We start from the raw sequence: 25,879 nt of genomic DNA on the forward strand, positions 1-25,879 counted from the left end.
GAGAAACATTTTTTTTTAAGACACTTTTTTGTTTTTTTTTGGGCATATGGTTAGACATTCTGTCGTAATACTAGTATTTAATAACGTAGAGCTTTCAGATCTAGATTTGTCAGAAAACGGTTTGAAATGAGTTTGGAAAGTATCTTGTGTCAACACGTGGCTAGGTTATAGATAAATGCTAATGGTCACTAGCCTCAGGATGGAATGAAGAGCAGAGAAGGACAGGAAAGGCAGCTAGCTGTCAATGTAGTGAAAATGAACCCAATTTTAGCCCAGAAATAAGGAATCATCATCTGGGGAGAAACCTTCTGATCGTTTTTATTTAGATCAGCTTTATCATTAATCAGACCGCAGACCTAATCAGAACACATTAGTAGGTCTGAGGTAATACATCTCAGATCTGAAAGGACTAATGTTAGCAACAATTCAAATTGTTAATTTTAGCAAATAGTTCACATTGTTAATTTTAGCAAACAGTTCACATTGTTAATGTTAGCCACAATTCAAATTGTTAATGTTAACAAACAGTTCACTTTGTTAATGTTAGCAAATGTTGTCCATGATGCGTTTTTTGTTGTTGTTGTCTCAAAGAATTGTGAAGCTGATATGACTAACTGGGAACTGTTTGTGTGTGTGTGTCTGTGTGTGGCCGGATTGTGGACGTCATGTTTTGTGTAGAAGGTTGTGTTAGAGGTTGGAGGTGTTAGCTTGGTGTTGCTGTATCCGTCTCCACTACTGCCAATTTTCCCTGTCGGATAAATCCGGCTGGACGCTGTGTTTTTTGGAAGGTCATTCTCTTTCACACTTCCGTCCAGCGCTGAAGGATTTGGGCCAGAAACTTCCCTGAAATGTCCTTAAAAGCCCAGCTGTCACCTTCTTCCACTCAGAGACCCCCTACCAGCTAGCATGTGGTGTTAGGTGGAGAGAGCAAGCTCAGGTCCTTGTGTTTTTGCTCAAACCTGTCATCAGAAATAAACGGATAAAAATGTTAGCTTGTGAGACTAGAAAAGCCAGTGTGTAATCTAGATAAGATTAGACAGCAACATGACACATATCTATAAACTCAAATAGATTTTTTTACTAGCTAGCATGAAAAAAGGGCGTGTGGTAGCCTAGTGGTTAAGTTGTTGGGCTACCAATCGGAAGGTTGTGAGTTTGATCCCAGGTCCACCAAACTGCCACTGTTGGGCCCCTGAGCAAGGCCTTTAACCCTCAAAATTTCACACCAGAATAGCTGAATAATATTTTTCTGAATTTGTCTTCTTGTAAGAGGTTGAAAATGTAGATTTTTAAATAAGATGAGCTTGTGCATATATTTGACTTATCAATATGACTAGCATGGTAATTAGCTAACCTGTAAAGTCCTGGGGAAATGATATAAGATTAGCATGCTATGATCACTGTTTGATATTATGTTATGTTTTTCATACATTATTATTTTCAGTTTGCATGACATTTGATTACTAGCAATCGTAGCTAACTTTTAAACTCGTTGTCAATAGCTAACAAGCTAGCTAAGTTAGACTTGAGGAGTAAGCTAATTCCTGTCAGGATGCCTGAGCTTGCTAAACTCAGCTAATGGTAATTTCAAATAGATTAGGAAGACAGTAGTTTTTAGATCAGAAAGACAGTAGTTTTTAGTATTATCTTTGCTAATAGTTAGCATTGTTATATTCCTAATATTAAGGTTTGTTCTATAGGTTTAGCAACATGTACTGTATATCAGAGAAAAAAAAGACATGGAAATGATAAATTCTTTTAGAAATTGTAAAAGTAACAAACTTTGTCATTTTATATCATACAGCATTGGTTGCTAGCTAGCTAGCATGTCTGTTTGCTGAGATGACTGATGTGAGATGACTAGCAAAGTTTTGAGCTTAGCAGGATAACTAATTGCTGTCCGGATGAATAAGTTAGCTAAACGCAACAACAATTTTTTATTTTCTATTTCTATAATCTATTTTTCCTGTTATTGAATTACTTTTAGTTAGCATGCTAATTACTTACTGAGGCATGCTTTCTATCAGAGAAAGAGAGAGTGAGAGGGTTAAAAATGATGGAAACTTGCACAATCTACAAAGAAGATACCATTTTTGAGGCTTTTTTTAAAAAGGTTTTAAAAAGGTTTTAAAAAGTTTTGACTGTAAAAGAACCTTGTTAGCGTGTTAGCTGTTTCGATAGATGTGCCGTATCAATCCTCTGGGGGAAATCTGGGTTTTATTCTGGATATTTGTGAAATGTTCTCATTTTTATTACGCTGATCTTTACCTGAAAGAATTTTAGTGCACATCAAAACAAAAAGTTTTGCATTGTTCTGTGAGCTGATCGAGGTCAAGCTCTAGCTAGCTGGCTAGGAAGTTTCGATGAGATTAGCATGCTAGTAAGTAAGTAATTGAGAACGCTTGGATTTTTTTTTTAAAGTTTAGAAAGACGAGATTTTTTCCTGTAATAGATTAAAAGTTAGCTTTAATGCTAGTTAAATACTGCGCACTGATTACTGATAGATGTTCTTTGTTAGAAAGAGATTTAATAAAACAGAAGTGAGATTTCAGGTCAGATTAGGACAAACACTTTTCACAGACCCCCCAGAGAGGCAAACCTGCGTCCTGTCCGCCTCGTGGCTGAGGTAAGCGCTTGGTTTCAGCCATCTTGGCTCGCTTTGTTGTTATTGGCTGCCGTTCAAGAGTCTAGACTCTGAGTGAGTCTCTGTATTGTCCAGCCCAAGGCTGTGCATGTGTGTGTGCGTGTGTGTGTGTGTGGTCGGTCTGTAAGAAAAGTAGGCCTTTAGATTAGTCATTAGAGTCGTGTTGAGTGAGTGGTTCAGATTCCTGTTGGAAAGGATGAGGTAATGCGTTACAGAGAAAAGTGAGAGATAAAGACTCAGCGTGGGTGGAGAAGAGAGAAAAAGAAAACAATGTTTACACACTGATGGATTCATCATTACAAGTTTATAGTTAAGAGAAAAGTGAGAGATATAAAAATAGTAATAGAGTGTATAGAGATATATATATAAAAAAGAAAATAACTGAAGTAAAAAAAAAATTCCATTCAATGTGTGTGTATGTTCATTGTCTTATGAGAAAATACTGAGCCTTACAAGAACCTCAGAGCATGACACACAATACATACATACATACATACATACATACATACATACATATATATATATATATATGTATATATATACATGAGACTTTAAAGTAATGAAATATTATAATGTATATATGAAGTAAAATATAAGAATAAAAATAAAAGTAAATACACATTTTATATTATAGACTTTCTGGATTTTAATATCGAATATCAAATTATAAATCTATGTATACACATTAAAAGAAATACACACAGGTATGTTTTGAATTTTGTGGCATGTTTTTCATGAATTATTGTAATTGTGAATTAAGTAATAAAACTGTTTTAGATAATGTAGAGCATGTTATTTTCTTGTTAAAGCCTGACCATGAATATGGGCTCACTGGTTGTTGGTGTCATTTCTTCAGTCAGGCTACAGGTTCGAGCTGACAGGATGGCAAATAATCACTTGAAAATGCAGCAATTATTAAAGTATGAAACAACATGTTCACCGCATGTCAATCAATTCTCATAGGGTGGAACTATTCAAACAGTTCTGACTGGTGATTGAATGCATCCATGTTTTTTTCCCTTTTACTCTGCCCTACACCTGTAATTTCACTTCCTGTTCTTAGCTGAGGGTGATCTGTTACAGCTAGCTAGCTAGTCACTTACTATCGATGCTAGCTACATGCCGGAATCTAGATCTCGGCTATGAGGGGATTTGATGCTGCTTTTTAAGTTTGAGGATTCTTAGAAACTATCCTGAAAATCTGCTCCAACATTCAGGATGAAGTGTAACACTAATAGGTTGATGATGTCAGTTGAAGATGGTAACGTAGTGGCTAACTATCCCTTGTTACCTAACATTAGCCACGGGCTTATAACTTACTTCAATACGTCTTGCTGCAGATCGCGTTTTATTTTTGTTGCTATTTCTTTCTGTTCCACTCAACCGATTCTTCTGCACCTCTACGTTCTTTTATTTGTTTGAAGACGCTCAGAGATGAGGTGAATGATGAGCACGAATAAATTTAGATATGAATAATCTGTCATTTAAATCAATTAGCATATAAAATAATCATTATACATTCATGTTGAAGAAGTGAACATGTCTCGGCTGATTTTTGTGTTGTTGAGGAGGGGATTTTGGGGTAAAGGGGTTTAATTAGGTACAGCTGAGTGCTCACACACACAAACTCACTCACACACACACACACGCACACACCAGGTCTATAATCTGGTCTCAGTCTATCTGGGTGGTCTATGGCATATTCTTGTTTTTCTTGGTTGCCAGCTTTACACACACACACACACACACACACCGACTCCTCGGCCCTGTAACTGAAGCGTCCACCCAAGCAGCTGCCTTTTTTGTCATGGTATGGACAGAAGAAGGGTTTTTTTTTCCTTTTTGAAAATTTTCTCTCCATTAAAGCAGCATGACTCCATTTTATCATTTTCTGATTTTACTGCGTTCAAGCTGCAGGCTTTCTTTTCTTTGTCTCATCAATTTTAAGAGAGTGGGGAATAAAAGAGCTCTGGTGAAAGAGCGACCGGTTGCTTCATGGCTGAACCTCATAACTCTTCGCTTTTCCAAATGATTTATTGAAAATGGACGTCTCATCAGAATGCCCGCTCGGACAATCAGCAATAAAAACGCTAATTGACTTCACTGCTGTCAGTCAGATGTTAGCAGCATTTACACGTGAGCTGGTTAAATCACTGACTCTGAGTGACCAGGTTTCACAGGCCAGAAGAAATGCATCATCATCCCGTAATAAAGAAACTTTAGCTTTCACTGAGTCTTTTTTTTCTTTTCCTTTTTGTCGCCGCAAGTTAAAAATAACACATTAAGGAATTCACTGGATGCAGTGTAATATCTTTTATTGCAAAATGTAACTATAAATAGATAAAAAAACAACAATAAAATATTGTAATAACATTACTGTTATGGTAAAGTAAGCACCTTTCTCATCAGCTCCATGGAGCAGTGTGTCTAATATTGGTTAACACGGTCTAAACTGTGGGTCTAAACTGTGTGTGTGTGTGTGTGTCTGAGTATGTGCCCTGAGTCAGTGGCCTCCACTAATGTGTGTGCTGAACCAGAGCCAGCTGCTTCTAATCTACTCACCACCATGTCCTTTATTGTGTGTGTGAGTGATTTTGTGTGTGTGAGTGTGAGGGAGAGTTTATGGGTGGTATGGGCCACACGTATGTATGTGTGTATGTATATTGCCTATGGTTGCACGTGCGTGTCTGTATTATAGACTCATCTGTGTGGGTTGGTGGGTGGTATGGGACTGCAGATTTCATGTGTATGATTTTACATTTACATTTACAGCATTTAGCAGACTCTTATCTAGAGTGACTTACACAGTCTTAGTTCAGTTTATACACATGAGCAATTGAGGGTTAAGGGCCTTGTTCAGGGGCCCTGTTGTGGCAACTTGGTGGACCTGGGTGGAACTTCGAACCAATGACCTTCTGATCAGTAGTCGAACACCTTAACCACTGAGCTACCACATCCCACAATCACAATTTTTTCCTGTTATTGAATTACTTTAAGTTAGCATGATAATTACTTACTGAGGTATGCTTTCTGTCAGAGAGAGAGAGAGAGAGAGAGAGAGAGAGAGAGAGAGAGGGTTAAAAATGATGGAAACTTAAATAAATAAATAAAACTTAAATAAAACTTAATTTTGTATGTATTTGTGTGTATGTGTTTGTGTATTTCTGTGCATGCATGTTAGTGTGTTCATGTGTGTGCGTATTTGTGCATGTGTGTATTATTGTGTGTGTGTGAGAGTATTAGTGTGTGTGTTTGTGTGTGTGTTTTAGTGTGCATGAGCGTGTTTGTGTGTAATAGTGTGTGCGTGTGTGTGTATTAGTGTGCATGTGTGTATTTGTGTAGTAATGTGCGTATCTGTATTTGTGTGTATGTGTGAGCACATTTGTGTGTGTATTTGTGTTTGTGGGTGCGTGTGTGTATTAGTGTGTGTGAGTACGGTTGCATGTGTATGTATGAGTGTACGTATGTGTTTTTGTATCTGTGTGTGTGTATGTGTGAGCATGTGTGTGTGTCACACAAACACCAGAACAGATAGGCCACTCTAGTAGTAAAAGACATTCATCAGGTTGCTCTGGGTTTGGCCAATCAGTGATGTGCACAGTTCTTAGCTCCGCCCACTTCTCCCTGGACACCTAGAAACCATGTATAGTGTACAGAGTTGAAGCACACTGTCTGACGGCAAAAGAGGAAATCTTCCTTCAGTTTTGTCTTCATGCTAAGGGCTGACTGCTGTCTTGGTGTAGAGACTGAAATGTAACTGGAAATGGATAAATATAAACATACATACTAAATAAAAACAACTGGAATTGTCTGGGATTAGAGAAATAAAACCTACAGGAATACAGTACATCTATCAGTTAGATCTCAGGACATTCATCATGTCAACAACATTGTTTCATTTCCTCTGATGTCACAATATTTCTTTGCTCCTTCTCTTCCTGATAAGGTTTCCAGGTTCCATCTCTCCAGTGCAGGAAGATTGCAGAACAGGATGAGACTGGTGTGATTTTCACTTAAACTTAATTAAAAATATATATATAAAAAATGTCTACAGCACTACACTGTTTTTGAAATAAAAAATAAAATTTTATCTATTAACAAACTAATATTTATTTATAATTATATTATATATTTAGCACTGGAAAGAAGAACAAATATTTTCAAAAATGGCCAAATATGTGAAAATGCTAGCTCTTATCACTTATCTTATAGCAGCTCCTCCAATAAATACTTGAACAGAAAACGTTGCTGCTTGTTTTATGCAAATGAATCACCTTCTGACCAATCAGAAGCAAAGAGAGATATCTTTAGCTATAAAATCTGATGAAACACACACACACACACAGTAGTTAAAGTCATCACTGAGTGTTGATGAGGTGTATCAGCACATCACGTTAATTAATTTAGTCACACAGACTTTTTGAACATTATTATTATGATTATTTGTGTGTGGTGTGATGAGAGGACGGAGACGTAGTGATGATTACCTCAGGACAGAGTTAATGCTTCATTCTGGATCCTAAATGATGCTTGAAATAGGATGAAATGATGGAAAGAGCGTCGGGTCGAGAGCTGACTGAGCCGCGCTATGGAAACGCTGGCGTTTAACATGTGCTCCTTTTGTCTCTCGACCTTTTGACCTCTACAGGGAAGAATCAGGACCAACGCTCATTATTCCACACGACAAGTTAAACACAGTTGTTTTTTATAAAGTTTTTGCGCTAGAATTGCACCTAAAAGAAACTAGCGGCATGTAAGTATGTTTAGTGTTAGCATTAAATCTGACTGAGAAAACAGGAACAGCTCTATGCTATTGGTCTGTACAGTAGTTAATATACTAATATGTGACTAATTAGCATTGACGTATAAGAAAAATCTGACTGAGAACACAGGAATGCTAAACACAAGTCAGTGAGCTTTATTAGCTAGCCAATGACCAGTTGGCTAATTTATTAGTAAGCATGGTGTCTAGCTCTATGCTAACAGTAACATACATTTTATTTTCTTAGTTTATTGTAGTTTTCTGAATTCTGTAGGGGGGGGGGGTCACAGGGCAGTGTGGTTAAATGCAATCATTGATCAAACAATCAGAATAAAGAAATTATAGTAGTGTGACGTTATGACATTAGCGTGCTCCAAGCTCCAAGCTTTATTCTCTTGTTGTCTTGTTTTGGCTTGATTTCCGTGGGGGTTTTAGGTGAAAGTAGACCCTACGCTATGATATCATTTTCCCTGCTCTTGTTTTACAGTTTAAAAAAATCGCAATAAATCATTTTATCATCCAGAACCGATAGCTGATGTACGCTACACTAACTTTCTTAGCTTTATGTCTAACGCAAATAACACGTCGTATGGGAACATTTTACTGCAGATGGATGATGTCTGAGGACACGAGCTGTTCGTGTCTCTGAGTGTTAATATACTGAGATTAGCACAGCAGCTAAACACACTTCTCCAATCGTCCCTTTGTGTCAAGTCTACAAATACTCAGGATTAACGCTAATTAAGCCTTCGAATTCCTCCACGACTCGTTTGGCAGATCATTAAGTCACTCTTTCAGTTGGAAAGCGAGATGGAGAGAGGGATCTCGTCACCTCCTGGTCTTCAGAGGTGACCTTAATTCTCTCTGAGTGCTTAATTAAAGCGAGCAGTCGTGTGAATCCGCCATCGCTTGGCCCTCCGCGTTCCTCTCGTCTGCGTCCGCAGCCCAGCCTTACAGATGAAGTTTTATTCGAAGTGTCTCGGTGAGACGTTTAGGTTTGACGTGTTATTTTCATGCCGTGTCTTCTGGGCGTTAATTAGCTCTGAACAGCGACACATTCATCTTAATCTGAGTCGAGCGCATCATGTATCAGGAGGAGCGGTGGTTCACTGTAAAGCGCTATTCTCAGGCGTGTTAGCTTCCAGCACTGCTAGCAAGAAATTCGGATGAAGTGTTGGGCTGAATAAAGTGAGTGTTAGTTAGTAGTTCAGCTTGCTAGTTTCAGCCACTTCAGGTTATGCTAGCAGACCGTCTTATCTTTGTCTCAGCAGCTAACAGCACTCTCATTGTCGCTAGCGCTGAAGTCACTTTCACCCCAAAGGAAGTCGCTAACTGCTCTCAGGTGGAAAAGAATGTTTCAGTCATGAAAGCAGCAGACAAAAGCTGATCAGAGTTTTTTTTTCAGATGTTTTGATGAAAATTTTAAATGATGCTTTTAAAAGCTAAAACTTTTTAAATTCATGGCGAATTTGTGTAATCCATCCATCCATCCATCCATCTTCTGCCGCTTATCCGGGGCCGGGTCGTGGGGGCAGCAGTCTAAGCAGGGATGCCCAGACTTCCCTCTCCCCAGAGACTTCCTCCAGCTCTTCCGGGGGAATACCGAGGCGTTCCCAGGCCAGCCGAGAGACATAGTCTCTCCAGCGTGTCCTAGGTCTTCTCCGGGGCCTCCTCCCAGTTGGACATGCCCGGAACACCTCCCCAGGGAGGCGTTCAGGAGGCATCCGGAACAGATGCCCGAGCCACCTCAGCTGGCTCCTCTCTATGTGGAGGAGCAGCGGCTCTATTCTGAGCTCCACCCGAGTGACCGAGCTCCTCACCCTATTTCTAAGGGAGCGCCCAGCCACTCTGCAGAGGAAACTCATTTCAGCCGCCTGTATCCGGGATCTTGTCCTTTCGGTCATGACCCAAAGCTCATGATCATAGGTGACTATGGTTATGGTCATGGATTTGTGTAAATTTATTGTTATTTACGTTTTGAAATATAGCAACTCTCCAATAAATATTGTGAATTCAGGGACATCGCTGTGTATTGTACCGTGTGTGGTGTTGTGTTTTGTGGTGTTGTGTAGCATTGTGTGGTGTAGTATTTTGTAGTGTTGTACAGTGTGGGGTAATGTAGCATTGTGTAGTGTTGTTTAGCCTTTTGTTGTGTAGCATTTTGTTGGGTAGTGTTGAATTTTGTTGTGTTGTATAGCATTCTGTAGTGTTGTACGTTGTGGGGGAAGTGTAGCATTGTGTAGTGTTGTTTAGTATTTTGTTTTGTGTCATTGTGTGGTGTATTTTGTTGTGTTGTATATCATTTTGTAGTGTTGTATAATGTGGGGTAGTGTTACATTGTGGGGTGTTGTGTGGCGATGTTTTGTGTAGTGTGTTTTATGTAGTGATGTGTAGCGTTTTGTTGTTTAGTGTTGTATTTTGTTGTGTAGCTTGTGTAGTGTTGTTACTTTGTGTGAGTGCTCATGAGCATGAGGAATCTGTAGATAGATATGAATGGGTGTCTATCAGGTGAAATCAGAGCTGAGGAGGTGAAAATCGAGGTCAGAGAAGCTGAGCGGTCCGAGTTCAGTAACCGGAGGAGATCAGATTTAGATCTGGTTGCGTGACAGATGTCCAGCAGAGCAGAGAGTCTCGTGTAATGGATTAAGACACAGGCGACCTGCGTAATTCATTCCAACCAACCGTCCCGAGTTTCAACCTTCTGTGAGGCGCAAGTCATTAAGTGATTGAGTTTCCTGAATGTTCAGCAGATGTAGTGCCTGGAGGCAGCTCACACACACACACACACACACACACTGAAGAAAGGCTTTTCAGTGGGCTCTGGACGACAGTGTGGTGCTCCAGGTGGAACACGTGTATGGTCTCTGCGTGTGCTCTGGCTTTGTATTGTTCCTTCAGAGATAACGTTTCACCAGCAGCTGCTACCTTCAGCTACTTCTCCTGACACGCAGCACACGGAAACCGAACAAATCATCATGTAACCGCTAAACATATAGAAACGTCTCATAAATGAACAGAAATGGCTTAAAACATCTCTACACATTTATCCTCATTAAATATACCAGGTCCTATAAATATTCACGAATATGCTAATGTGTGCACGCCTGTACGACATTTTTGGTCCTTCTGGTCTTTATTTTAGGCAACATAGCTAGCCATCCATTTTCTTTTTCTTTCTTTTTACAATTTTTTCTTTCTTTTTCTTTCCTCATTTGCCTTTCTTCTGTTCAATATTTTTCTTTCTATTAATTCCTTTTCTTCTATTTAATTTTTCTGATTTGTTTTCAAACCGTAATTTAACAGCAAACCGCATATCATAAGGTTACGTTCCATGACAATCACACCCCGTTCTTCAATAGTGGTAGCTAATGTAGCTAGGTAGCTAGTTAGTTCTCGGTTATGATGGAACTCATCAGTATGGAATGATTCACACAGGAGTCAACAGGAAAGGAGAGAATCATGGTCACACACAACTCAGTGAATTGTGGTGATTGATACAGATTCAGTGACTGTTTTAAAAAGACTGAATTGTTTGTAAGTGAATCACATTTACTTTATAATACTGTGGAATTGATTCTTGTCGTCATGTCTTACAGAATCACGAGGAATCAGATGGTTTGGAATTTGATCATATTCCAGATGTATCCAGAAATAGCAGAATGGGCGACTGCTGAATCTGTCCACCACTTCCTGTACAAGATTATCTTATCTTTCCTCTTTCAGCTCCCACACCATGTGATCCTGCCATTCTTCAGTGAAACATCGGTCGCTCCCAAATCCAAAAACGTCCTCCAGACGTCCAGACGTTCTTGTTTCATACCCTGTCTGTTCAGATCCTCCTTTTCCTAAACTTACTGGTTTAGAGCTGTGGTGGATTCAGAGCCTATCTTGGGATTTGCTGAGCTCAAGGCAGGGATACACCCTGAAACACACACACACACACACACACACACACAGACTGGACCCGGTGTTTTGGATCGATTCTGAATCCTTCACACGCAGCTGATAAGCAACAGAGGATGTGAGATGATTACTCATAGATATGATGGAGTTAGATTAGGGAAGATTATCACGTGTTACCATAGCAACATTGATTAAAACAATATAAACATGTCACTTATAAATAAAATGATCAACAGTAGGCTGTAATACTGGAGCACCATCAAATCTAGTGTTTCCCCTCCTCTCTCTCGTACTTTAAACCTCTCTGTCCTTCTAACTGTCTCTCCTTTCTGATTAACTGTGTCTATTCTCTTATCTGTCTCTCCTGTTTTTGTCTGTGTATCTTGTGTACCTGTATCACCTCCTGTGTCTCTTACTGTCACTCTGTCTCTCTCTCTGTCAGTCTCTCGTTTGTCTCTTCATGTATGTGTCTTTATCATCTGCCTGTTTCTCTCCTCCTGTATGTCTCTGCTTCTGTCTGTCTCTTTATCTTAAATGCTCTCATTTAGTCTGTCTGTCTTTCATTCTATTGCATTCCATCTTTCTCTCCTACTGACTCTCTCTACTTGTCTGTCTACGTTCCTATGTGTCTTGTGTTCTGTCTTTTCTTCTATTGCTCTCCATCCATCTGTCCAGCTGCCTACTTCTGTCTGTCTCTCCTCCAATGTTGTGTTTCACTATCTGTCTCTCTCCAAAATGTGTCTTCAGTTTTGTTTCTCTCTGTTTCCTTCCTTCAATCCATCCATCCATCCATCCATCCATCTATCAGTTTCTGATTTGTTTATGGTCTGTTCTAAAGCAATCTAACAGCCCTGAGTGATAGATACAGATAGAAGCATGTTAACAACCGTTCTGTTTTAAATGCCTTTAAAATAGCAGAATGCAGTTCAAGTTGAGGCTGTTTTAGGCAACGGGTGTGTGTGTGTGTGTGTGTGTGTGTGTGTGTGTGTGTGTGTGTGTGTGTGTGTGATTGAGATTCCTGTGGGAGATTTTTACTAGACGTTAATGAACTCCACTTGGTGCAGGAGAGCGTGTGTGTATTCCAGCGGCGGGGGTTCAGGCGAGTTCATTGCTCTGAGCTTTTCTAAATGAACGACTTGTAAAAGCAACCAAACTCGCAGGCGTTCTCTCGTTCGTAGCATTTTTTTTGGCGGAGAGACGGAAACGGATCTGCAGTCCACCTGAAGACAGCGGCGTGTTTTAACACTAACACTAGTGGTTGCTGGTTGTTCTGTGAAGGCTGCACTGCTCCTGTTTACTGGCTGAACTCAAACGCATGCAGACCTCACATACATACATCAGTGATGATCTGTTCACTGATCAGTGTAACCTGCTTTAGAAGAACTTAAATAAATAAATAAACTGAAATAAGTCAGCTAGCACTGCAAAGCTTTGTGTTGATGATGTAAGGTAAGGGGGTTTTGAGGGTTGTCCCAAAAGCTTCAGCTTTCAGCGCTTCTATGATGTAGCTCATGTTTGGGTTTTCCTGTGCTGCTGGCTGCCACTCAACTTTATGTCTTTATTTTCTCCAAACCTGTCCTTTTTCTACTTCATCTGTCCATCCACTGGTTTCCTTAAATGGCTTTGTCTTCATTTGAATATTGTTTTTTTAGTGAGGTCATGGATAAGATTTTTTTTCTGATGACTCCTTCATGCAGATCACGTTGTTCACAGAGCTGCTGTGTAAGCTACACCTTCATAAAAGTTCTTGCTGTCATATTGGTCTGCTCTATCATCTATCACATATTTACTTGACGTTCTTAATGAAATTGAATGAAAATTGTCAGCTGGAAAGCGTTTTCTTTTTATAGCCCTGCTTTGTTGGCATCAATTAGCATGATGTTCAGATCCTTAGTCAGCTGCTGTGAGGAGCCCATGGCTGCTGAGTGTTAGCACAAGGTTTGACGAGTCAGAGAATTTATTACGCTCTGGATATGTTCTTCCTAATGACGGTTCTTGACCTGTTTAATGAGTCCTAATGAGTCAATTAAGGCCCAGCTTTTGCAAATTCCACATTGTTATTTTATTTATTTATTTATTTTCGTTCATCATGTATAAAGTATGTCTGCGTTAACGTTTGCAAACAGAAAGTTAATTGAATTTAAATGTTTAATATGTTTTGTAATGTAATTTGAATAGGGGTGCCTAAACTTTTGCACACACCTGTTTTGTTTTTTTTTTTGTTTTTTTTTTAGATTTTAGTGCTGTGTGAGATTTGGAGTGATGAGTTAGAAATTTGAGAAAAGAGGGATAATAAATTAGAGGTGGGAAAGAAAGAAAAGAAAAGATTAGAAGTGAAGAAGTCATCAGTGAACTCACATCACCCTTCAGCTCGGCAATAATTTGCCTTTATAAGCAGCGATTACTGTGTGTAACTGCCTAGAAACTCAAACACACACACACACACACACACAAGGTCGTCTGGTGTAAGCAGGCCTTGTCTGAACCTCGTTGTGCTGCCAAACCTCACACCTCTGTGATTACAGCCTGTTTACATAGAAGGGACTTTCCAGGCCGGTGTTCATGCCCCGGTTTCTGTTAAGGGTAAGAGACATGCTTACATTCTGAGAGAGACAGACAGAGAGACAGGTTTAATTTTTAAAAGTAGAGACAGAGAGAGAGACAGAGAGAGAGAGAGAGAGACTTTTCAAGTGACCTTTTTCACATTAGATCATGGATGGACAGAATAGATACTGAGAGAGATACTGAGAGAGAGAGAGCAGCAGAAAGAGATTTTGTTTATAGTGAGAGAGAGATACTTATATACATAGAGAGAGATAGATAAAGAATGCTTTGCCAATACTGTAGAAGTGTATGGTCATGCCAATAAAGCTTGTTAAAATTGAAAGCTGAGCTACAGAGAGAGAATTTTGACTTTTAAGTGACCTTTATTTTCAAGTCAGAGAGAGGTGTGTGTGTGGAGGGGGTGTTTTTCCTGTCTTGTGTGTCATGCCGATACTCGCTGAAGTGCTACACAGTGTGTTGATATTTAACACGTGTCTGTTTGATGTTGATATAGCAAAATGTGTGGTGGAGTCGATTATTTTAACGGCACATTTCCTTGAACGGTTTACTCCTCATACACCACAGAAATTCAACACTGATTATAATTCAGGTCTCTGGTATAAAGTCATGTAGCTAGTACAGTTAGCTCACATCACTAATCTAATCTGAGAGAGAAGATGGAATGAAACCGAGCATGAAGACGAGTTAAATATCTTTAGAACATCTGTAACAGCTAATATTCTTCACAAAAAAAATAAAAATAAATGAATAAATAAATAAAACAGCTAAACTGGACAAAGACTCGTCTCTGTAGCAGTAGCATCTCCTTCCTCGAATCACTGTGTGTGTTTGTGTGCATGTTTGTGTGGGTATGAATTGATTAGGCTCTGTGTGCTGTGAGTCGGAGATTATTAAGGTTTAACTGTCCTGTGTGTGTGTCTTTGTTTTATTAGGTTATTAAACGTTTCTGAATGTCAGCGTGCTATTAACCTTGAGATAATGTGGAGATCCAGATAAATGCTTCATCAAGTCATTTATTTTACTACATTTCATTTTGGGCTTGGAAAGATTTTCTTTTTTATCTGGGGCATATTTCTTTGAGGAAAATAATCTGTGTTAAAAAAAGAGAAGATAAGATCACCAAACAGAGACACAGGAATGAATGCAACTGCGCTAAATGTTCTTAATGATCAGCATTAGTTAGCTAGCTAAAAGTTTAACACCAACTGAGAAGTGTGAGCTAGTTTCTAGCCTTTATCCTCTGGCTAAATTATGTGTTATCGACATCTGTGAGGACGTTTTAGCTAGCTAGCTAGTTCACCAATCACAGTGAAATGTCAGCAAGCTATTGAAGTGTTTAACTCTTAGCTAGTTAACTTGGTTTATGATGGCAGATAGCTAAGATTTGATCAGTGACTGTAAGGTGTTAGCTAGCTAAAACTTCCTCATGGTTGGTTAAAAGCTTGACTAGCTGGCCATTAGGAAGTTTTTGCTAATGATAATTGACAGCTAGATAGCTAAAGAGTTTATTAAAAACCTGTGAAGTATTAGCTAGCTAGATTTATGTTTATTACAATTAGCTAGATACATTTGAATAGCCATTTTGACTGATTATTTAAATAGATAACGGGGCATGAAAAGTACGAGCGAGGTTGATAAAATACGGAGACGGGGCAAAATTTGTTGTGGGGGTGGAATCATAATGGCCACCTCTATAATTTTTCTTTTTTTTATGTTTGTTGATTGACAGGAAGTTGCACGTCAGCATGTTTGTGTTCAGTCAGTGCAGATCTACCTAAGGTCAAAGGTCATACCAAAAACCATATTTTTCATCTTGACAGAAGAAGACCAGAGAGCATGGGAGTGTTTTCTGCACCTTGATGAAGAAAATATCTCTCTGTGGGCTGTGACTAAAGAACCCTACAGCTAACCAGTGGTTATGTAACCAAGCATAAGGAACTGTGATTGATCACGATGTTCACGTCGGGACTCGTCAAGGAAACAGCAACGAGGAGGAGGAGGAAGATTCATCCTGAGTCACTGAGTGAAACTGAGGTAAATAGAGAGAGGGAGAGGATGAGTCAGTGTTCCGGTGTTTGTGTGTGCGTTTACACTACGCATGCTGAGCAAATACACAGTGAGGTTTACACTCCAAAGGATTTTGGACTGTCATGAACTAAACATGTCTTCAGGAGAGAAATTCTGCTAACGCTAACCTGCTAGCTAACATGATCAACATAACGTTAAATGGAATCATAATTGTTTTGAATTTATGCAGCTAGCTAGCACTAGCACTAACACGTGCTAACCTGACAGGATTTCTGAGACGATGTTTATAATTTTGTACCGCTAATACTAACTTGCTAACAAGACAAGGCACTCTGAAAGGATTTCTGAGAGGATCTTAGCTATAACATAAGCTAATTTGATAGAATGATTTGAATGAGCTAACCCAGTACCTAACACGAGCAAATGTAGAATGGGTTTTTAGGAAGAATTTCAAATCACATTCATACATTTCATATTTTTTTCTTCTGGTGTTAAGCATCTAGCTGCTATGAGCTGATATGGCTGAATTATGAGAGAAATCTCATGTTTCTTTGTAACCCAAGCCCGCTAGGCGACATGAACTGATCTGACTGGATTTCTGAGAGGATTTATCTTTTTGTTCTTAATTTTCTCAGGATGAAACCATTTAACTGAGGATTCAAGGTTACATACCTTGAAAGTTAGCACAAGTTACAAAATAAATAAGTCAGAGTAATTCTTTAGCAAAACTGATGTCTATCATAAGCTAACACTAGCTCACAATCTAATCATAACCATTAGTCTTTTTTATTTCTAATCACTTATCCAACATGGGGTATTACCTTCCTTTATAAACGTTTACTGCTGAAGCTAATCTGTAATCTAGTTAGCTAACATGAACAAACCTGACCAGATTTAGAAGAACACTTTTAAATTTTTGTTCAGAAATGCTTGCATTTTTAAAGCTATCCCAGCTAGCAAAAATGAGAATTAGCAATGTTAACTGATACACTAAGAGTATAAATATTTTATATTTGCTGTGGTGTGAATATTTACATTTCAGCAGAAATGTAGCTTTCATTAATGATAAAGCTAGTAACCATGGAATTATCCATGCTAGCAAAGAGAAGTCTGTATTTAGCGTTTAGCCATGCCAACACACTGTTTTTGGTGTGAAACTTTTCTTCATCCTGTGACGACACCTAGCAATCAGAAAGCCAAAAATGGACCTCTTTATGACGCCCTGCAGCTATTAAAGGTCCTGCAGAAGCATCTCCGTCTGCCTCCAGTGCAACCCGGCCCAGTCGGGCCTGGGAAAGAAATAATCCTGAGAGGTTTTCTCTGAGAGACCGAGCGCGCTTGAAGCTGGTTATTACATGACGGTCCAGCCCAGACAAAAACGACAGGGAGTGGTGTTTGGCTCATAAAGCACAGCTAATGTGGCTGGATTATTGATCCTATCACAAAGGGCAGGTAATGAGCTGACTTTAGGTGCTTCCTGCCCTCAAACTGTTTTGCTCTTATTTTGAGTCCCATCAGACCAGCTGCTTCAGCTCCACAGCTCCTTCAGAATGGTTCATATGGAGCTGAATCGTTCCTGACAAAAGTATTCAAGAAAAAAATATCTTTAAATAAAATGTAACTAAAATAAAACAATCAATTTTCACTCCCATTCCTTGTTTCCATGTCTTTTTTCCCCCCCTTTGTCTTGATATTAATGATAAAACAGCGCTGTTGAAAAGCACAGACATTGAAGACTCCTTCCATGAACAAGTCATTTAAAAAAATAAATAAAATACTCTCGCACGCCTTATGACCAGTCAAAATCCAGCACTGTAGCACAATTTTTTTTATTTTACAGAGATAATATTTGTAATTATTTTTAATATTGATTTTATTAATAAAATGAATTTTATAAATTTATTTCAAATTGATTTATTTTTATTTTGCTAGTATTTTTCTTCTGATTGATTCAGAGCAGGTACGTGATGTAACTGGGTGAAAAGATTCTTGTGAAAACTTGCAGAACAACAAGAAGTGTGTGTGTGTGTGTGTTAACAGGTTTGGGTGTGTGGAGTCGCTTATAAATCAGGAGGTTATAAGATAAACTCAGATCCATGTGTTCTAAAGGGGAACAGGAGCACAAATCCAGGGTCAGCGTTAGAAACCCAGGGGTTAACTTTATCGTGGGTGGTTTTGGGAGAAAACTCTCCTTTAAGCCACAAGGAGCCCTGCGGCTTTTGCTAACCATTGCTGGAAAAAAAAGAAGTGATCCAGAACTGTAGCTGTGTCTGTTTTGTTTTAGCTGTATGGAGCTCTCCAGGAGAAGTTCATGCTGAGGTCACAGGGAAAGACCTTTTTGGGAGGCAGCGTAGGCGCAAAACCAGTTTCTTCTGAACCTTTGCCTGAACATGTCCCGTGAGACCAGTGGGGTTGGAATGATTGCGTCTCGGAGGAAGGCGCCGTTCCGAACCCCTTTGCCCAGATCCGTCACGCTAAACCGTAAACAAGCCGATCTGATACGGAGATGGTGAACGTGACCCAGCAGGTACACCTAGATGAAGACTGTAATCAGCGTAATGGCTGCGCCGATTAATAATGAACGTAGCTTTACTATATTACATAAACGAATACACCCCTCCCCTGCATACAGCCGTTCGCTGATGGGTGGTCATGGCAACCCATTTCCCATAGTTTTTGCCGGTTTCCTAAATATTAAAATGCTATTTAACAGGACATACAAAAGCGACACATGGCTTTGTGATTTGTGTTTTGTTCTGTTAGCTTAGTTACATTAAAATCTTTTGGGCTGGTAACTGATGAATAATGTAGCTGTTTATCTCGTTTTTTGTTCTTATGTTAGAAATTGAAGCTGTTTTTATTAAAATAGGCACTCTAACCTGCTGTCTGTAGATACAAATGTACATTAGTCAGCAGGTAATAATTTTTGATTGGTAGAGGTTTGACTGGTTGCAGCTGAACTCAGCTGAGTGTTATGTGATGATGAGTGTGTGCTAACAGGTTTAATTGCTCCGGTAAATTAAAACATCTTGGTTAAAGAGAAGGAGAGGATCCCTGTGCATGTATTTATGTAAGTACACTGTGCCGTTTATTTGTATTTTTTTAATGTCGACCAACCCGTCACGTCTAACAGGCCGAACCTGATCTAAGCAGTGTACGCTTAGAGAATAATCATTACTGAAAACAGGTCAATCCAAACCTCCTGACTGTTCCCAACATGAACACATTAATACAACGTTCCTGTAATACGACACGTGGCCCGGGTGGAAGACGGTGCAACTGTTGCATCATACAGGCTGCAAAAGGGCAAGTTTTACAACCTATAGTTTATTTTTATTAGTAATTTACTGTACGAGTTGTGTATCACATGCAGTCATACAAGTCACACAAACTCGTGTAGTATGAATAACCATTTAAATGCTTTATAGTGTATTACAAACATTAAAGTGTATTCTATGTCATAATCTATCCCTCATTGTGCTTTGCCTTATAGTGTAATATAGGCCTCATTACAGGCTGTATATTGTATATATAATGTATCATGACTTGTAGGTTTTACTCAGTTGTAGTAATATAGACCTCATAGTGTTATAGCTTGTCTTATAGCTCATTTTGTGCATTTTTTTTAAATGTTAGACCTGAGAGAAGTGAGGAAATGACAGCAGTCCGGTGGTGCAGAGAAAGAAATGAGCAGCATGAGAGACACGACAGCTGATAGTATTTCCCTAACGTCTTAATAAACTGTCCGATTTGTTTATAGATTAAAAACGAGCTGTCACTGCCCCCTCTCTGCTGCTTCTCTGCACTGACGTCAACCTGTCCAACACTCCTGTGCCACGTTCAGGAGCTGCAGAGTCATCAGCTGTGGCTCCGCTGTGGCTCCGTTCCTCATAGAACTTATTGTTGTGAAAGTCAATTAAGCACCAGGCTGATGGACAGTTTGTTGATAAAACATCTGGTGTTTTGCCCAATGTAGAGCATTATAAAGCCTGTAATAATACTGGTAGTGCACTGTGAAGCATGTAATAATTCCCATAGTGCATTATAAAGCTTGTACTAATCCCTGTAGTGCATTATAAGGCCTGTAATAATCCTTGTAGTGCACTATAAAGTATGTTCTAATCCCTGTAGTGCATTATATATAGTGCACTACAAGGATTATTACAGGCCTTATAATGCACTACAGGGACTACATACACTACAAATGATGTTCTAATCCCTGTAGTGCATTATAAATCCTGTAATTATCCTTGTTTAAAGCATGTAATAATCCCTGTAGTGCACTATGAAGTATGTGCATTATAAAGCCTGTACTAATCACTGCAGTGCATTATAAAGCCTGTACTAATCCCTGTAGTACATTATAAAGCCTGTACTAATCCCTGTAGTGCACTATAAAATGTGTACTAATCCCTGTAGTGCATTATAAAGCCTGTGATAATCCCTGTAGTGCATAATAAAGCCTGTATTAATCCCTGTAGTGCACTATAAAGTATGTACTAGTCCCGGTAGTGCATTATAAAGCCAATAATAATTTCTGTTGTGCATTATAAAGCCTGTAATATTCTCTGTAGTGCACTATAATGTAATAATCCCTGTGGTACAATAGCACCTATAATGCACTATAATAAGTCTAATAATACATTATAAGAAAAATGCAAAATGCCACCAAATCAGACACAGAAACATGTCTGAAGGTTAGTGCGTGTGGATAATGTAAGCATTTTATGACCTTCAGGCCAAGTGAGTTTGGAGAAATAAAAATAGTCCTGAACTTGATATCAAAGGCCTTTTCTCATTTGCTTGGGTTTATTTGAGGTGTATGACCTCAGTGTGGAATTCTCCCACGTTCTCTCTCTCTCTCTCTCTCTCTCTGTGTGTGTGTGTGTGTGTGTGTGTGTGTGCTAGCCAAATCGCATGACTCAAGCTAGGACACACTTGAAGGAACGCTTCATTCCTCCTCCCATTTTATTTTGCCTTGTCATGCAGCTCGGTGTAAAGAGTCTGGGATAAAAATTGTTTCAATTTTCCTCCTGATGCTAATTCCACCATCTAATTTCTATCATTGTAACCTTTTTCGTTTTCACGTTGCAAAACAGAGCGAGATCGCCATTGATGTGCGTAACACGGGAAAACTTCAAAACCCTTTGCACTTGCAATCCATTAGTTTGAAAGCTCGACACGTGAGGTGTATGCGATGAATAATAAATGCGATGTTGGCTGTGTGTCTGTGGGCTAGACGGAGGCTCATGAATTATGGATTGTTATTCCTGGCTAAAGCGTTCAAACAGCAAAGTGGCCCTCGTGGTGCTTCCATTTTCTTTCCCTCCTGTTTGATCTCTCCTCTCTTAACTCTGCTTTTTTGCTCTGTGTGCTAATCGTTAGCTGGCGCTAAGATCGTCGGCCCCGGCGTTATTAGCCCAGAGCCCCACGCTGCTTTTATTGCTGCTTGGAAACACACTAGACTCGACTGGAGACGCGGCAGAGGAGGAAGAACAGCGTCTGGTGTCGTCTCCTTTCACAAAGAGCACCGAGATTAAACAGGAGCGAGAAAAACGGATGACTCTAAAGCCGCGGGCCGGGCAGGAGGGGTGGGGTGGTGGGGGGTTTGCTATTTAGTTGGAGCTCAGTCTATCTGCACAGATCTCTGATTATTATTTTATTATCTGGTGCCACTAAAGTGCAGATTTGGACCTTTTGCTTTTAAATTTAGACTTTAGCACATTTTTTCAGCAAATTTGTCCCCCTTTTTTTGGTTTGGTTTTTTTAAGCTGTAAATGGTGAACAGAATTTAGCGTTCATGTTCTCACTCCGTTGCCAGGTACGTACTTAACACATAGGCGTCCAAGAGATTATACTCAGAGGGGGAAAAAAAAAGAATGAAGATAAAGGAATGGAGAAGTGGAGGATGAAAAAAGCTCTAATGGACGTGTTTGATCTGCCGTGTTATGCTAATTTTTAGAATAATTTGCTCTTTTATTCCTGATCTTTTTATATTTCCAATTAAGGCAAAGCTAAACAATGTCGCAGTGCACTTTACTCCCATATCAGTTTTTATTTTTATTTTGTTTTAATAATTTGAAATAATTTTCTTAAAAATAAGTCTTAAAAATTGCAAAAGTTAATTCAAATATCAAGTAACGTTCTAATTTCACATTGTTTAATTAAATAACAGTAATTACTATTAGAATTAAAATGAGAAATGTAAATATTTAACTTTTAAAGAATCTACGTAATCATTAAAATGACCAATTAAATTTAAATTTTTATTTTATTTTATTATTATGATTCTTTTTTGGTGGACATAAAATAAAAATATTAATAAATAAATAATTTTGTTCTGAAACTTTTGGCTATATTTGTATACAGAACAGAATGATTGCTTGGTGCCACACTGAGCAAGATACACATGCTGAAATCAAAGCAATTCCACGCTTCGGAAAAAAATAGGGGGGCAGAAACTCCGCCCATTAAATGGAGGCAAACATAATACTTCATAATGTTACTTTGTTAGCTTGTGTGTAGTGAACACCTCCAAAAAATAAAGTGCGCTTCGAAATCAGAAGTGAGGCGTCGCCGTGATTGTGGGTGAGTGCCGAACAAAAAGAACGGTTAAGAAGAAACGGGGGGCGGAGGAGTGGAGAGAGGGTGATGGAGAGAGAGAGAGAGAGAGAGAGGGGACCCCTCGTCCTGCTTCCAAATGGAAATCAATCTCCCAAAAAAGAAGGCTCATTAGTATTCAGCTCACGGATGCCTCCAAAATACACCAGGAGGAGGGGGAAGCGTGTGTTTGGGGGGAGGGGGGTGTGTGGGGTGAGGGAACCAGGGGGGCCTGCTACAAACCAGGAGGAGCCCCGAAAACACGACGAGGAGGTTCAGAGGGAGCAGGTTTATTAGTGATGGTGACAATGTGTTTAAGATTCATGAATAAAAATAGATTTTAAAAATGTTTGTCTTCAGGTGACACTTAATTACCACCCAGGGTTCAGTCCATCAGACGTGTGGGCTTTCAATCTGATGGGATTTTTCCATAATTTTCAAGTCAGTTTTATGTTACAGTTTACATAAACATTTCACACACACAAACACACACACACACACACACAATTCCATCACACCCACCACATCACCCAACATGAAAAAAAGTGCAACATGAAATGTAGAGCTAGTGTAGGAGGCGTGGCCTCTGTGTGTCAGTCTCAATGCAGAAGGTGTGGCCTATGTGTTGGTCTCAGTGTACGAGGTGTGGTCTCAGTGTAGGAGGCATGGCCTCTGTGTCAGTCTCAGTGTAGGAGGCGTTGCCTCTGTGTCAGTCTCAGTGTAAAAGGCATGGCCTATGTGTCAGTCTCAGTGTACGAGGCGGGGCCTCTGTGTCGGTCTCAGTGTACGAGGCGTGGCCTATGTGTCGGAGTCATTGTAGGAGGAGTGGCCTATGTGTCGGAGTCATTGTAGGAGGCGTGGTCTCTGTGTCGTTCTCAGTGTAAAAGGCGTGGCCTATGTGTGGGTCTCAGTGTACGAGGCCTGGCCTCTGTGTCGTTCTCAGTGTAAAAGGCGTCGCCTCTGTGTTAGTCTCAGTGTACGAGGCGTGGCCACTGTGTTGGTCTCAGTGTACGAGGTGTGGCCTCTGTGTCGGTCTCAGTGTAAAAGGCGTGGCCTATGTGTTGGTCTCAGTGTAGGAGTCGTGGATTCTGTGTTTGTCTCAGTGTACGAGGCGTGGCCTCTGTGTCGGTCTCAGTGTACGAGGCGTGGCCTCTGTGTCGGTCTCAATGTAGGAGGCGTGGCCTCTGTGTCGGTCTCAGTGTAAAAGGCGTGGCCTATGTGTCGGTCTCAGTGTAAAAGGCGTGGCCTATGTGTCGGTCTCAGTGTACGAGGCATTGCCTCTGTGTCGGTCTCAGTGTAAAAGGCATGGCCTATGTGTTGGTCTCAGTGTATGAGGCGTGGCCTCTGTGTCAGTCCCAGTTTAAAAGGCGTGGCCTATGTGTTGGTCTCAGTGTAGGAGGCGTGGCCTATGTGTCGGTCTCAGTGTATGAGGCATGGCCTCTGTGTCGGTCTCAGTGAAGGAGGCATAGCCTCTGTGTCAGTCTCAGTGTAGGAGGCGTGGCCTCTGTGTCGATCTCAGTGTAGGAGGCGTGGCCTCTGTGTCAGTCTCAGTGTAGGAGGCGTGGTCTCAACATAGGAGGCGTGGTCTCTGTATAATGTGTCAGTGTAGGATGCGAGTCATCTCAGTGTCAGTCTTGATGTATTAGGTGCGGCCTCTGTGTGTCTGTCTCAGTGTAGGAGGCGTGGCCTATGTGTGTCTGTCTCAGTGTAGGAGGCGTGGCCTCTGTCAGTTTCAGTGTAGGAGGCGTGGCCTCTGTGTCTGAATAATAATAGTTTCTGAATGAAGCGGTTACTATGCCGACCATGATGTATATTTGAGCATAGGCATTAATGTGGTGAAAATATTTTTAATTAAAAAAAGGTGGGAAAAATGAAGGCAGTTTTGACCTTTTCTTTAAAGCAGTGTAATACGTAAATATCTACTTCTTTAAGGAAACTTGGTTAATTTCTTTAAAAATCTAAAATATTATGATTTCTTATGAAATTACAGTTGCTTCGATGGACAGAGGGCCGATGGGGTAAAGAGAAATTTGTTTGGGGTTTTGTGTGTGTGTGTGTGTATGTGTGTGCAGGAGGGGCCCCATTTAAAATTCTAAACCCACCTTCTTAAAAAAAAAACACAGGACTTGTTTTCACCTGCTGTCACCTCAACAGAGTAAAAAACCCAGCAGGCGGCAATTAGAGGCTCACGAATAAAACTGTCCTTAAAAAAAGTCGCCTGACTGTTTCTTGTTGTGATTAATGAAAGCCTTCGTTTGTGTTTCTTTGTTAACAGCATCGCCATCGTTCACTCGCTCAGGGGTGAAGAGGTATAACAGGAATGTTACCTTTGTATGTAGAGAAAAATGTACAGAAATATTTTTTAATATTATTATTATTATTATTATTATTATTATTATTATTATTATTATTATTATTATTATTATATTTTTTATGTACTGTTTAAAGATAAAGCTTTGATTGTGTAGGGAATAAAATATATAAAATATTTAATGTTAAAAATGTTTTAAATTAAATGAACCAACTAAAACTTTTTACTTTTTATTTTTTTCAAAATAAAACATTTTTATTAAAACATGTCTGGAAAAAAGCACAGTGTTCAACTTTTATTTCTTTTTTATGATCCATGACAAAATAATTCTATTACAATTTTACACAAATTTTATCAGATGCTGGTATTAAATTGTAATATTTAATTATTGTGCATTTTGAGAAAAGGCTAAAAATTCATTGCAATTTAAAAAAAATAATTATATGATTGTAATAATTTAGATTTTTCTCTCTTTATTCTGTCACTTGATGGAAAAGCGTAATTCTTTTTTATTACCATGGTTACATCCTAACACAGCTACATAATGTTGATGACGAGAAATATATAGGAAAACAACAGATGCCTTGGCAACCAATCAGAAACCAGTATTTAATGTGTGTGAAAATAAAAAAGCACCGTTTTGTATTTTGTGTAGTGTGTTGATCCCCTGTGCTTGTGTGTGTGAGTGTGTGTGTGTGTGTGTGTGTGTGTGTGTGTGAGTGTATATGTGTGTGGGTTTGATTTCAGGACTTAAACATGCAGCTTGTTCACTGTCGAGGCCGTTAGAGCAAAGAAAAGACAAACAAAAGATGGGCAGCTTTTCACTTTTCTCACTGCAGATGGAGGGAGAGAGAGAGAGAGAGAGAGAGAGAGAGAGAGAGAGAGAGAGAGAGAGAGAGAGAGAGATGGGGTGAGCGAGGGAGAGAGAGAAACAATTTGAGAGACAGAAAGTGATGGTGAGAGTTACACACAAAAAGCAACAAGGAAAGAGAGAGCAAGAGAGAGAGAGAGAGAGAGAATAATACAAAAAATAAAATTTTGGGGAGGATGTGGGCCAGAGAATACA

The 25,879-nt window shown here is 39.5% G+C and overlaps 1 long non-coding RNA gene across 6 annotated transcripts in view; it reads left to right on the forward strand.

Annotated features, from left to right (window-relative positions):
* Positions 1-25,879, forward strand: part of LOC132846339 (uncharacterized) — a 70,234-nt gene that overhangs the window by 11,866 nt on the left and 32,489 nt on the right. For 5 of the 6 annotated variants that reach the window (XR_009648498.1, XR_009648496.1, XR_009648500.1 and 2 more), the window contains exon 3: positions 15,695-15,908. This is a non-coding gene — a long non-coding RNA (uncharacterized LOC132846339). Of the gene's footprint in view, positions 1-11,002; positions 13,893-15,694; positions 15,909-25,879 lie in introns of all 6 variants that reach the window. The other variant, XR_009648499.1, reaches the window with a different exon arrangement.

Source organism: Tachysurus vachellii, chromosome 5 (assembly GCF_030014155.1).
Source record: "Tachysurus vachellii isolate PV-2020 chromosome 5, HZAU_Pvac_v1, whole genome shotgun sequence".
Lineage (NCBI taxonomy): Eukaryota > Metazoa > Chordata > Actinopteri > Siluriformes > Bagridae > Tachysurus > Tachysurus vachellii.